The sequence below is a fragment of the Mustela nigripes genome, chromosome 8, assembly GCF_022355385.1.
Source record: "Mustela nigripes isolate SB6536 chromosome 8, MUSNIG.SB6536, whole genome shotgun sequence".
NCBI classification, from domain to species: Eukaryota; Metazoa; Chordata; class Mammalia; order Carnivora; family Mustelidae; genus Mustela; species Mustela nigripes.
The window spans coordinates 12,743,220-12,756,302 of record NC_081564.1 but is presented as its reverse complement, the minus strand read 5'-3'; positions in this window follow the sequence as shown (position 1 = coordinate 12,756,302).

Genomic DNA, 13,083 nt, shown 5'->3' with positions numbered 1-13,083 from the left:
GGTTTTAGAGAACACAGAACTCTAGATATGAAAGAAATCTTGAGCTTGCCTTCATTTTACAGACAGGACCACGATAGCCCAAAACGTTAGATAGATTATTGCCAGACCCCTGCAGAAAAACGGTGGCTGAGCTGGGACCGACAACCAGGGATTCTTATTCATAGCCAGTCACAGCCCATTTCATGCTTGCCTGGGCTCCCATTTCTGAGATGTTAACTGCATGCACAGCCTTCCAGGAAAACTGAAGATCTTGGCTTACTTTTTGGAATCCCACTTAAAACTCTTGTCTTTTCATTCGTCTGTCCTTCCAGCAGCTAGCAGAACACAGACAAGCCCAGTGCTAGTGTGTGTGTGGGGGGGGGGGGCAAGAGGAGAGGATGATGGCATCTAGTAGGTGCTCAATAAATATTTGTGGAAGGGGAGAAGGAGGGAAGAATAGTTCCTACCCTCAGATCACTCAAGATCGAATTCAGGAAACAGACACAACCTCGTAGGGAGTGTGAAAGACATAGTCGCATGCTCAGGCAAAATGTGTCACAGAACTAAATTCAAAAGAGTGGACTCCCAACTTCTTTTATACAAATATTTAATTCAGCTGAAATTTAGAGAGCGTGTCTGCAATGAGCCAGATCGCGAGATTAAAATTTCTGTGAGTTCCCCTCCGGGAAAATGAACAGGGAACAGGAGGAGGGATCTGTGGAAGGAGAAAACCCAAGGAGTCGCCCAGCACCCAGAAAGGATTGATAGTTTGAGTTTCTTTGGACAACCTTGACCTCTTTTTCAAACTCCAGTCACTTGATTTGATGTTCCTTTTGCACGCAGTTTCTGGGGTCCACAGCTCTGGTCTGATGGGGGGAGGGCAAAGCACAAGCCACTACCGGACCCTCCTACCCGCCCGGTCCTCCTCCACTGCCAGTTTCCAGTTATTCAGGCTTGTGGGGCTATTTCAACCTCACGTTGCCAAGCGAACATAAATCAAGAGGCCACAGCTCCGGGGCTCTTTGAGAAACTCGGAGGGACTCTGCAGAGCCTTTCCAGAGGGGCACAGAGGGGAGGAAGAGGAATGAGACATAAGGAGAAAGTTATATGTGGTTCCTTTAATCACGGGGTGGAAGGAGAGGGAGGAGAAAGTTCCAGCAGAGCCCCGAAAGCCTTGCCGAGAAGTCAGCTTTAAGCTGCACTGTTCTAGCAACTGCTGTTGGCATCACGGGGTTTGTCTTGGCCCAAACCTGTCCTGGGAAACAAGAGAAGCTCACGCTCTTGGAATTCGCTCCCTTAACGATTCACTCAGCAACTCGGCTTTGGTGGACAATTAAAAAAAAAAAAAAAAAAGGGAAAGAAAAGAAAAGCCATCGAGCCAGTGGTTACGTGTGCACTGCTAACTTCATCAGCCTGGGCTGGGCTGGGCGGTGGGGAGGAAGAGAGAAACTTTTCTGTGGCTCCCACAGGGAGGTGCTCCCAGCTGTACGCAGGCACGTCCTGGAGTGGGATCCCAAGAGGGATGCGGAAGCAGCAGTCTGGAGAGGTCGGGTCCAGACACCGTCTGCTGCACTCCACGGGCACGAGAGAGAAGCAGTGAAGGTGCAGAGGGGCGCTCAGACGGCTCCTTTATTGAGTGCTTTCCACGTACAGGCGCTGTACCCTTGCTTCCCATCTCTGATCTCCTGGGTCCTCCCAGCAACCCCGCCAGGGCACAATCGTCAGCCCCATTGTGCAGCGGAGAGCTCTGAGCCCTGACCCTTAAGAGTGAGCCCGGGCATCTGCATGTGAATCTGGTCTCTAGTGCCCCCAGGGCCATCCGCTGGACCATGGTGCCCTCCCGCCTTTATTTCTGGCTTGATCTCCGCAAGTCACCACCGAACAGTCCCCGATAACTTGGAAAACCCAGACAGTCCTGCCCTCAATCAGAAGGAGCTAGGACAGCGACCATGGGAGGTGTCGTTCCCGGCTGAGTTACTGTGGCCCTCACAGTGCTGGGGAAATGCCCCTGGCTCACAAGGGTCATCAGTCTGGCGTGGACAACTCTTTGTAGGTGCATAGCTAGAATTCAGGGGTTCATGCATAGAGCTGGGAAGAAAAATACCATTTTTACTTCCAGTAACCTCTCCTAGAAAGGCAGTATTTTCTTCTCTTGGGAACGCAGGTAACAAACCATGGTAGTATGACTTCAGCCCTCACACACTCAGAGCCTTCCCTATCACTAACAGTTGTTGCAAAATATCATTTGTGCTTCTGAAAAGTTAGAAACCGCACAGATAGACTAGTGATGAGGTCTTATTACTCCGGACATAATAAAGAAGCTCATATATTACTTCTTCACACAGTTGGCTTTTCAGGTTTTGATATCTGTGTTATGGAATAATTGGTTTCCTTTGCAATCCTGTATGCTTTATTTTATGCACTGAAAAGCAGGGTTTTGAAAAGGGATCATAGGCTTCACCAAACAGCCCAAGGGGTTCTGGGAAGCTGAAGTGAGGCTCCCTCTCTTAAAAAGTGTGTAGCCTAACAGGGAAAGAGACAAATACACACATGGATATGTCAGATGCAATCTGTACTGTAAATGAAAAAGTAAACTCTTTGAGGTCAAGGCCTGCATTTTTAAAAAAATCCTATCATGGAGCCCAAAATAGTGCCTGATAATCTATAGTGGTAGGTGATCAAGACATAGTGCCGAATGCATGAGCTCAACCATCCCCACCTACACCGCTGGGGGTAGAAGCTGAGTGATCTTGGGTAAGTGACGATTGCCTTTCTGTGCCTCGATTTCCTCATCTGGAAAATGGGTTGAACAAGACCTTTCCCCAGACACTGTTGACAAAAATCAAATGAGACAGAAGGCGTGTGTGCACCTCGTGTAGTCCTGGGCTACTTGCGTGGCAAAGGTCAGCTCAGTCTGGCAGCAGCCCAAACCTCTCTTCTAGAAAGATCAACCCTGAGAAACCTACCCTGTAGGCTCCACCCCGTGGGTAAGAGGTGAGTCACCCTGGGAGAGTCCACATCTGAAGAAATCAGAAGAGGGTCTGAGAAATCAGGGGACGTGGGTCTGTCTGCCCCTTTCGGCATTTCTCTGAGAGCCCCAATGCCCCACATTACCTCTGTGCAGAGAGCACTGCCTCACCCTTCATGGTCCCTGGGTGGCAGAATAGGGTGGGTGGAGGAAGGATGGGGCGCTCAGGTCCCTCGGCTGCTCCCCCCCCACCGCCCCCGCCGCACGCCTGGGGGGTATGATCCGTGATTGGAGGGTGCCTGCCTTATCTTGCCAGGGATTGCTTCACCCCTCTCCCGCTCCCACATTTGCTTGGAAGATGCCTGTGTCTGTGAGGGCTGGTAAGAACCTGGAACAGCCTTTGAAGGTATCCAGCCAACTGAATTTAATTAAACTGCAATTCCAGAAGCCAGCAGCATTTTCCTGAGAAAGCAATACAATTTCCAAAAGTCCCCTGCCACCCTTGTGTTGCCCACTGCGCATTCTTCAGGCTTTGTCACCAAACTGTCCATAGGGCAATTTCCTTAGACGACGGATCTGATTGATAAGACCTTTTTTTTTTTAAAGCTAGCATCACTGTCTTAAGCTAGGAGCATCATGACCTCCCCCTGACATTGCATTTCTTCTTGCTTCCCAAAACTGCCGTGATAGGACCTTTATCTTGGTTTCTCGGGTGGCCCCGGAGGCTGACATTTGGCAAGACATGATCCCACCAGCTCAAGATGAGGGCAGGGTCACCCTCCACTCTGGAGCCAAATGGTGGTTGTATTACTGCACTAAGTATGGGTAAGTGGTGGCTAAGGAATAATCCTGCTTCTGAACATACTTTTCATTCATTCTTCAGTAATTAAGCCCTTATTATGTGCGGGGGGCTGAGAATATAAAGACAACAAGATTGCCACCTTCATAGAACTGTAGATGGTCAGAGGAGCCGCAGATAATAAGTACATAAGCAAATAAAGACATGAAACAGCTACAGATTGTTATAAGCGCTAAGAAGAAAGAAACAGATGGCTGGAGAATCATGAAGGGATATTCTTAGATAAAGTCAAAGAAGAGCTCTCTGGGAAAGTGACATTCTTCAAGCTAAGACCTAAAGGATGAGACTGAGCCAGCCATGGGAAGAGCCAGGGCAAAAAGATTCCAAGGCAGGAGGAACAGCAAGTGCAAAGGCCCTGGGGTGGAAAAAGCTTGGCAAGAGCTAGGAACTGACAGAAGATCACAGTCGGTGAGTGTAACGCATCAGGAAGCGAGTGGCAAGAGGTGAGGAGAGGAAGAAGGCAAGACAGAGGCCCTGCTGGAGCATGGAGACCATTGCAGAGTGTTTGGGTTTTACTCAACGGGGCAAGTGAGGGAGCTGTAGGAGCTGGGAGGTGCTCCACATACAGATTTGTTAGATGAATAGGGGATTTAGAAATAGTTTCCCATTTGGAAGCTTAGCCATCAAAACTTCAGCAATTACATCCCCGTCTCAATCCCCCCAGGACTCATTAACTCTATCACTCAGTTGGCCCTTTTGCATATTTGCTTATAAACAAGCTCTACAGAAATGGTTTCAGAAGACCCGGGCTTGGGCTGGCCCAGGCAGCCGCATCGCCCGGCTCCAGAGGGAAACCACTCTCCTCGTGTTCTCTGTAAAGGACATTTCTTGGAGCACAACACAGAGTCGGATGAGGTGGGGTCCCCTCGAGTTGTGCAGGGAGGGGTCCTGGCCCCAGCTCTGACACTCACAAGCTGCTTTTAAGACCTGCAGCTGGTCTGTCTGGGTCTCTGTTTTGTGATCTGAGGAAGTGGGCAATGCTGCACTGACCTCCCAGGGTTGCCGAGAACTTTCAAACTGAGGAAGTGAAAGCAAGGTCTTTGAAGGTGTAAAGAAGTGTCCCCGACCGGGAGGTCCTGGCGTGGGCTGCAGGGACCAGCGGCCCCCGGAAACACATGCAAAGTATCGTGTGTGCATGCCTGGTGTACACAGGGGAGTGCGTCGTTCAAAGGAGGGGTTCCGAAATTCTCTCCTCGGTTTCTCAGAGACCCGTGAACCGCCAACGGTTAAGAGCACCCCCCCCACCCCCCCGCTTGGTGGCTGGGACTGGTGTTGGCCCTTGAAGTTGCTCCCTTGCTCTGAGAGCTGGTTAAACACCTGCTTGGTGGTGGTGTCTTATCTCCTCCCCGGAATCTGTAAACCATTTGGTGGCTGGAGTCTGTGTGCACGGACCCTTCCCTCCCCACCTTCCAATCTTGCTGACCTCCCCCCCACCCCCCCTAACCTCTACCCACCCCCACCCCCGGCTTCCCACAGATGCACCCAGCAGAGATCCAGCAGCCTGGGGTCAAGCTCTTCCCCACCGAGCACACCAGGAGGCCCCCAGGTCTCTGCTGCTCCAGTGGCCAGGACTGGGTGAAAGGAGCTAAATCAGGGTATACTATCGTAGAACCAGCTATTGCTTTCCTCCTCCCGGGTCACCAGATGCCTTCTCCTAGACGCAGGGCTTCTGCAGTCCCCCACCCCCCGGCCCCCGCCCCGCAGGGTGCAGTCGCTAATGGTGGGGATTTCTGGCACCATATTAGGCCTGTGAGGAAGGTGGCAGGAAGAGGAGGGGAGAATTTTAAACTTCCACCCACCTACTGAGGGTTGACCCTTGGGTGGTTTATCTCCACCTGTGTGACACACACATCCCCTATAGCACCCAGTCACCTAACAAAAGCAATAAATAAATAATGGTCCTCTCCAGCCCACACCCACCACGCCCTCCCGGGATCTTCAGGCGGTACTCTCGCTTCTCACCTAGCCCATTCCTAACTGGTTCCCCCACCTCTTCCTGACGAGTCATGAACGTAATGATACCTTGCGTTGAGGTTGCCTGTTCCTTCTCAAGGTCTCCAAAATTACTTGGCTGTAATTATCCCCTCATCCTCATTTCTGAGTTAGATTAAAAAGGCAGCGGTGGGTGTTCTACCCCTACCCCCCCTATTCCCCCCACCCCGGCAAAAGGACCCCACCCCCAACCCCTTGCCCATCCCTGAATTTGATCAGTCCTAAGACTCTTGAAGTCTTTCTCATCTGGAGGCAAAGCAGGTCTTTCTAATTATGCCAACGTCCCTAATGGCCTCTCAGTTCCTGGGTCTGGGGGAAATCCGCTTGTTAGGAAGATTCCCACAGGGAAGAAGAGGTCTCTGACCCGGTCCCTGCGCAGCCAGACCCTGGGAACTTGCTGCCGCCCCGGGCCACAGTGAATTCAAATGTAGCCCCTCTAACACCCCACCTTAAATGCTTGTGAGCTAAGGATTCTGGGCGGGTTTGCATCTGTACTGCAGGCTTTGACTCATGCCTTCCTTGGCTTCCAGAACAAAGCGCACCACGGTGGTGAGAGTCTCCACCGTAGAAGGAGGATGGCCCTGGGGGGAACCAAGAGCTTTGCTCCTGGCTCTCATTTGCTGAATAACCCAAGGAGAGCGTGAGTCGGGAGTTTCCAGGCCTCGGCTGCTTTGTCAATTAGATGGGTTTCACATTAGCCCCTCTAGGGGCCTCATTAGGAGGTCTGAGGCACGAAGCGAAATAACAGGTGTGAAGGTGCTTTGAAAAGCATCCATCCATCTGGGACTCTGGAGCGGAGCCGACCCCTCTCTCAGGCTCACAGGTAGAATTTCCGAGCCAGAGGGTCACTCAAGCCCCATTGGCCTGTCATTTTCCAGAAGAGGACAGAGGAAATGGGTGACTGCGATTGGCTAAAAAATGCCTCCCTGCCCCGCCCCCCAGGATAACTCCGTGAGCCTGTGAATGTTGTCGTATTTGGGAAGGGGGTCTTTGCCAAGGTGAGGAAGTTAAGGATCTTGAGATGAGGCGGTCATCCTGGATCACCCAGGGAACAGACACACTCAGAAGACAAGCCGTGTCACCAGAGGCAGACCACGGATGGCTGCAGCCACCAGAAGCTGGAAGGGTCAAGGCAGATACCCCCCACCCCTGCCCTGGAACCTTCAGCGGGAGCACCGCCCTGCGAATGCCTTGATTTTGGACATCTGGGCTCCTTAAATCATTTTGTTGTCTTACGCCCCTCAAGCTGGTGGAAACGTGTTACAACCACCCCCGGAAGCTAATACAGGAGGTGCGCGAACTCCCAGCACATATGGATGGTAGAGCAGGCATCCTGGCTCTGCGTCCAGCGTGTAGCGTGTCACATCCCGCCTCGTCTCTCCCAGAGGTGAGGAAGGGGAGCCCTATGCTACCCAGAGAGCCATTCCCGAAGCTCAGGGACGGGGACGATGGCAGCCATTGAAAGTGGTCCCTTCTGGTGGCCCGGAAGGAGGGGAGGAGGGGAGCCACTGCGGAACCCCGATGCTAGAACTCACAACCCGTCCCAGAGACCCAGCCGGCCGCCTAGCAGTGTCCTCTACCTAAAGAGGCCTAGGTCTTAGCTACAGAGGAGTTGCCTAGAGATGCAGGACTGCTTCCTCTGGGCCACGAGCGGGTCCCTGTGATCTGGGTCTCCCAGTGCAGCGCAGGTGCCCATGGGGCAAGCCACTTGTCCTCAGTGTGTCCTGGGACAGTGGTTTGGTTCAGTTCCCACCTGGAGCCTAGCAAGGAAGGCCGTCACCACTAACGAGTCAAGTCCAAAGGGTCCATAAGAATAATCTCATGTTCCAGGAACTCCAAAGACTCATTTCTGATCCAGAGTTGATTTTCACAGAACTGTCAGAAATGAGCACATCCTGACTTCTGGTCCCCCAGCGAGCCAGTCGCCGATGAGAGAATGACCTGCTGACGTTCTGGCATCTTCTGGTCCCAGTTCCCAGAGTTGCATACGGAGGAGGGACAGGAGGAGCAGCTATACTTGAACCCAGCGCGATCGGGGAGCACAGCAGTCTTTGGGAAGGCGTCAGTCTTACCTTCTAATAGTCTGAGCTGAGTGCGGATAGCTCACATAATCAGGACCGCACTAGGGGCCTCCTTCTGCTGATGGGAACACGGGTCAGTGTTGGCTTCTCTGCCAACACTGCCTGCTGTGTGCCATCCTGGACACACACAGAAACATGAGGAGTCTGTCTACCCCCTGGGGTTCTCAGCTTCGGCACCGCGGACACCTGGAGCTGGTCGATTCTTTGTTGGGCATCTGTCCCATGAATTGTTGGCATTCAGCAGCATCGTAGGCCAAGAGCACCTTCCACTCCGCGTGGCAAACAAAAGTGTCTCCAGACATTGCCCACAATTCTCTGGAAGGGCAGAATTGCCTCCAGCTGGGCCCCGCTGGTCTACACACACCTGGTTTCCCTTCGCCAGGTGAAAGAAGCACCCAGTCACGCACAGTCACCCCTGTGATACTTCCAAATTCACGGTTCTTCACCACCGCTGCTGTGTCCCCTCTGTTGGATGGGAAGTAAAAGTAATCATGGCGACGACAATTTATTGCATGCTTATTTTATTTTATTTTTTAAAGATTTTATTTATTTATTTGACAGAGAGAGATCACAAGTAGGCAGAGAGGCAGGCAGAGAGAGAGGAGGAAGCAGGCTCCTTGTTGAGCAGAGAGCCTGATGCGGGGCTCGATCCCAGGACCCTGGGATCATGACCTGAGCTGAAGGCAGAGGCTTTAACCCACTGAGCCACCCAGGCGCCCCGCATGCTTATTTTAAAACAAGCACTTCATCTAAATGTTTGGCAGCAACTCTATAAAATGATTTCATTATAAAGTGTTATGAGTAATTAGGAGTAATGGTTGACAAGATGAGGAAACTGAGGCAGAGAAAATCAGCAAACTGGGTCAAGGTCACACAGCGTCAGGTTCAAACTCAGGCAGCCCGACTCTTAGGCTCTATTTAACTCTACAACTTCCATAATACAGAATTTTTGGATATACTTTAGAATTCTTGAAGATTTAAGTTCTCATTGACACCTCCTGGTCCGGAGAGGGCGGGTGAAATGATTATTAATGTTGTGATATTGTGGTCATCCTCATTTTTCAGATGAAGAAACTGAGGCTTGCCTAAGGCTACGTGGTGCCTCAGAGACACTCCAGGGACTTGAATCCGGGCCTCCCACCAGAGAATTCGGACTTCTCCTCCTATCCCAGGCTGCATCGGGATGGGGACTTTAGAAGGAGGGGCTGAAGGTGCAAAGGTCCCTTCAGGTGTCCTGGCTTTAGGCCAGCGAATTGAAAATAGAGGCCCTGCTTTTCCACAGCACGCTTCCTGGAGCCAGAAACGAAAACCCATGCGGGCTGCAGGTGTGCCGGGGCGTGCTGCATATTCCGTGTGGGATACGGCGGGGCGGTTTGTCTTGAACCGCTCAGACCTTTCTGGAGACAGAAGCTCGGAATACCCAGAACCAGTGAATGTGATCTTTTTTTGGAAATAAGGTCTTTGCAGATATGATCAAGTTAAGGCTCTTAAGAGGAGATCTTCCCGGATCCCTAGATCCAATGACGAGAGCCCGTGTGAGAGAAAGGCAGACAGAGGTTTGGGAAATGGCCCCGTGAAGATTGGGCAGAGTCTGGAGGGATGCGGCCACAAGCCAAGGAGCACGGGGAGCATCAAAAGCTGAAGAGGCAAGAAAGGGTCCTCCCAGGAGTCTTTGGAAGGAGCCCGGCCCTGCCGACACGTTGATGTTGGATTTCTGGCTTCCAGAACCGTGAGGGAATCAGTGTCTGTTGTTTTCAGCCACAAGTTGTGGTGCTGTGTCCCAGCAGCCCCAGGAAACGGATCATCATGTCAGGGGGGCATGTCGAGAATGAAGAAGGGTGTCGTTTGCAAGGTGGCCAGGTAGCGCTCCTACAGTTCGCCGGGGCAGGCCCTCTGGCGCCCTGCTGGCGCGACGCAGGCAGGTTCTTCGTAGAAGATGCAGGAACACAGGCAGCGCAATCCCCCAACCCCAGACTTCCAGCTGCTCAAAAAATTTACAAAAAGGCCGCCAACAAGCCACAGGGTTATCAGACAGAGAGAGCAGTCTGGTTGCTCTCGGCACCGTCATGGGAAGGGTGTCCTCAGCCCCGATGTTTTCATTAATGTTCAAACGACTCCTCCATCCCTCCCTTCTCGACCAGCAGGGACTGTGTGTGTGTGCAGGGGAGGCCCCGTGCCAGGCTCCAAACAGGAGAATAGCACAGCCCCCTCCTTGTGGGGCCGGGAACTCTGTGGGACGGCAGCATCAGCCCCTGTTCTTCCAGGCAGCACTGACAGGCACTGATACGCTGACAGCGTGAAAATGGTAGAAAACGTCTGTCTGGATCTGCTGACCCGAACTCCTAAGTGCCGCCTGCCACCTTGGCTGGGCCAGCCCCGCCCCATCTCTCAGAACCCGTGGATCTTTCGGTGGCGCAGTGACTAAAGGGATAATAGTGCCCGGTCCCAGCAGAGGGGGCCTCCAGGATCCTGCTTCTGGGCCACAGCCAGCCTCTGTCCTGAGTGTCACATTTTTTTGAGTATCGCTGCTGATTGGACCTCAAGGCCGAGAGGGCGAGAGGATGGCTTTGCTCCTGTGCATCTCAGCTGTTTAAGCTCAGCGAGGTACCAGAAACTGCACCCAAGGAGCAAGAGAGATGAATGAGGGTGGACACGTCTGCCGGGCCACTCTTCCAGGTGTTGAAAGTAGTCTCAGAGCTGCCACTAACTTTCAGGGCGCTGGAAGGGGGTAAAAGGTCAAGGTCAAAGAAAGGTCAAAAGCCAAGGTCGGGCTTCAAACCTATGTGGCCCTGTTGAAAGTTCAGGGTCTGGAGCTGCAGGGGAGAAGGCAGGGCCAGGGCCAGGCATCTGGGTAGGGGAGGCTCCATAGGGACCCAAGGGTGCCAGCTCAAATGCCTGCAGGAGTCAGGCAGCACAGTTCATGAGCAAAGCAGCCTTCACTAATACTGGGACAGCCTTCACACACTTCCCAAAACATTTCTATAATTCTTGCCACACCAAGGGCATTTTCATGGGGAAAGGGCTTCTGGCCCACGGCGACGTCAGGAAATTGATTGCAGGTGCTGGAGAAGGAGTGAGTTTCTATCCGCCTTCCTTAGCTTTCTTGACGAGGCCAGGGGGCCAAACATGAAAGCAGGAGTTACTGCATTTGGTTTTTGAGAATTAAAGCGGGACATGTCCCTTTTGGGGGGATGGGGGGTATGCAGAAGGGAACACCTGGTCAGTAGCATCCTTGATGTTATACAGGGATAAGGATGTTGGGTCCATGAAAGGACAAAAGTTCCTAGTGGTTCCAGAAACCAGAGATGGGATGGATTGTCTTGTATCACTTAACCTTTGATTCATTCTATAAGTATTTTTGTGGTTCCACTATGTGCAGCCTTTAGGGGCTGTGGTGGGGAACGAGTCAAACATGGTCTCTGCCCCTCTGGCACTTTCAGTCAACTGAGCACCTACTATGTGCTGGGCACCTTACAAAAATGGTGTCAAATAATCCTCACTACCCCGACATGTTTGGGGCTTATGCTGGGCCAGGGCAAGTCAAGTTCAAGCCTAGCCTTTCGACTAATGGTAGCGGCAACAGGAATTGATCTCTTGGCGTATGCCAAGCCCATGCTGGGTGCTTTGCGTGCATTGGTGGGATTAACCCCCCAGCAGCCTTTCTAGGCTAACACAGTTAGTGACCTGGTCATCCCAGTAAGGACACAGAGGCACAGAGAGGTTGTGACCTGCCACCCCACCAGCTCATAAGTGGCAAAGGAAGGGTCTGACTTTGCCCAGATTATACAGCATACACTTTGAATTACGCTGTGCGCTTATTCTCAAAACATTTTTTTTTTTAAAGATTTTATTTGACAGAGAGAGATCACAAGTGGGCAGAGAGGCAGGCAGAGTGAGGGGTGGGGGAAGCAGGCTCACCGCTGAGCAGAGAGCCTGATGCGGAGCTTGATCCCAGGACCCCAGGACCATGACCTAAGCCAAAGGCAGAGGCTTTAACCCACTGAGCCACCCAAGCACCCCTCTCAAAACATTCTTATAAACAGTGATTCTTGGGCCCATCTCTCAGATCAGAAAGCTGAGGCTCTGACAGGTTATTTATTGTGGCTGCTACTCAGGGTTGGAACGAGGGGTGCAAAAGTAAAAGGGACACCCCAAAACGCAGCGATCAAGATGGTGTTGAATGCAGTATTGTTTTCAAACTCAGAATGAATGCCCCCCCAAAATGCAGGGTGAACAAAATATCAAAATTTATAGGACAGGCTTCCAAACTGCACTTGCGGGCTTCTCTTATTGTACCCTAATCCGTTTTGTCTTAAAATTTTGCATGATTTGTTCATCGTTGATTGTTTTGGCATGGCTTTTCAGTATAAAATACTGAATTAAAATACCACTTATCTTGATTTCTGAGATTTGGGGCTCCCCCCTTAAATTTTATACATTGGCAACGCCTCACTTGCCTCACCCTGAGCGGGGGGAGGGGCTCTGCAGGCCTCACCTCTCTCAGAGCCCCCTTTTATTAAGCACTCACTAAGTACCAATCACTTTTCCTGAGCTTTGCCTGTGTCTGGGTTTTGTGCTCCCAACAGTACCAGGAGGTATCGTACTTTACTGAGGCGGATACCGAGGACCAGAGAGGTCACGAGCTCTGTGTAAGGTCGCACAGCAGAGCGGAGGGGTAACTTGAACCCAACTCAGCTTCCTGACGGAGGGAGGGAGCTCCCGGTGCTGGGAACAGCCCAGGCAACTGGCAGGGGGCCGACAGTCGCCGGCCCAGGGAATTCCTGCAGGGCGTGGGAGGCGGGACTTGGTGACCTCCGTGTGCCCAACTCCGCCCGATCCCAGCTTTCTACGATCCCATTGTTTCCTAAGAAACGGCCCCGTGACTCCGCCGGGTAGCTGAGTCCCTGGCGCGGAGTCTGGCCTGGGGAATCCGGGGCGGGGGCGCGGGGACTCCGCATCCCGGGCGGCGGGGGCCCCGCTCCTCCCCGCGCCGAGCACCCCTGGGAGGGAGAGGCCTTGCGTGGCAAGAAAGCTGTTGGTAATCAGCAGAATTGGGTTTTAATGGGGTTCGCACAGATAGGACAGAAATCAAATTAGGGCCTAATTGGCATGCACGAGGCAGCGAGCGCGGCGGCGGCAGCGAGGCGGGCCCGCCGGGGCCGGACAGCGCAGCCGCCCCGGGAACGCCGCGTCCGGCTTGCAGG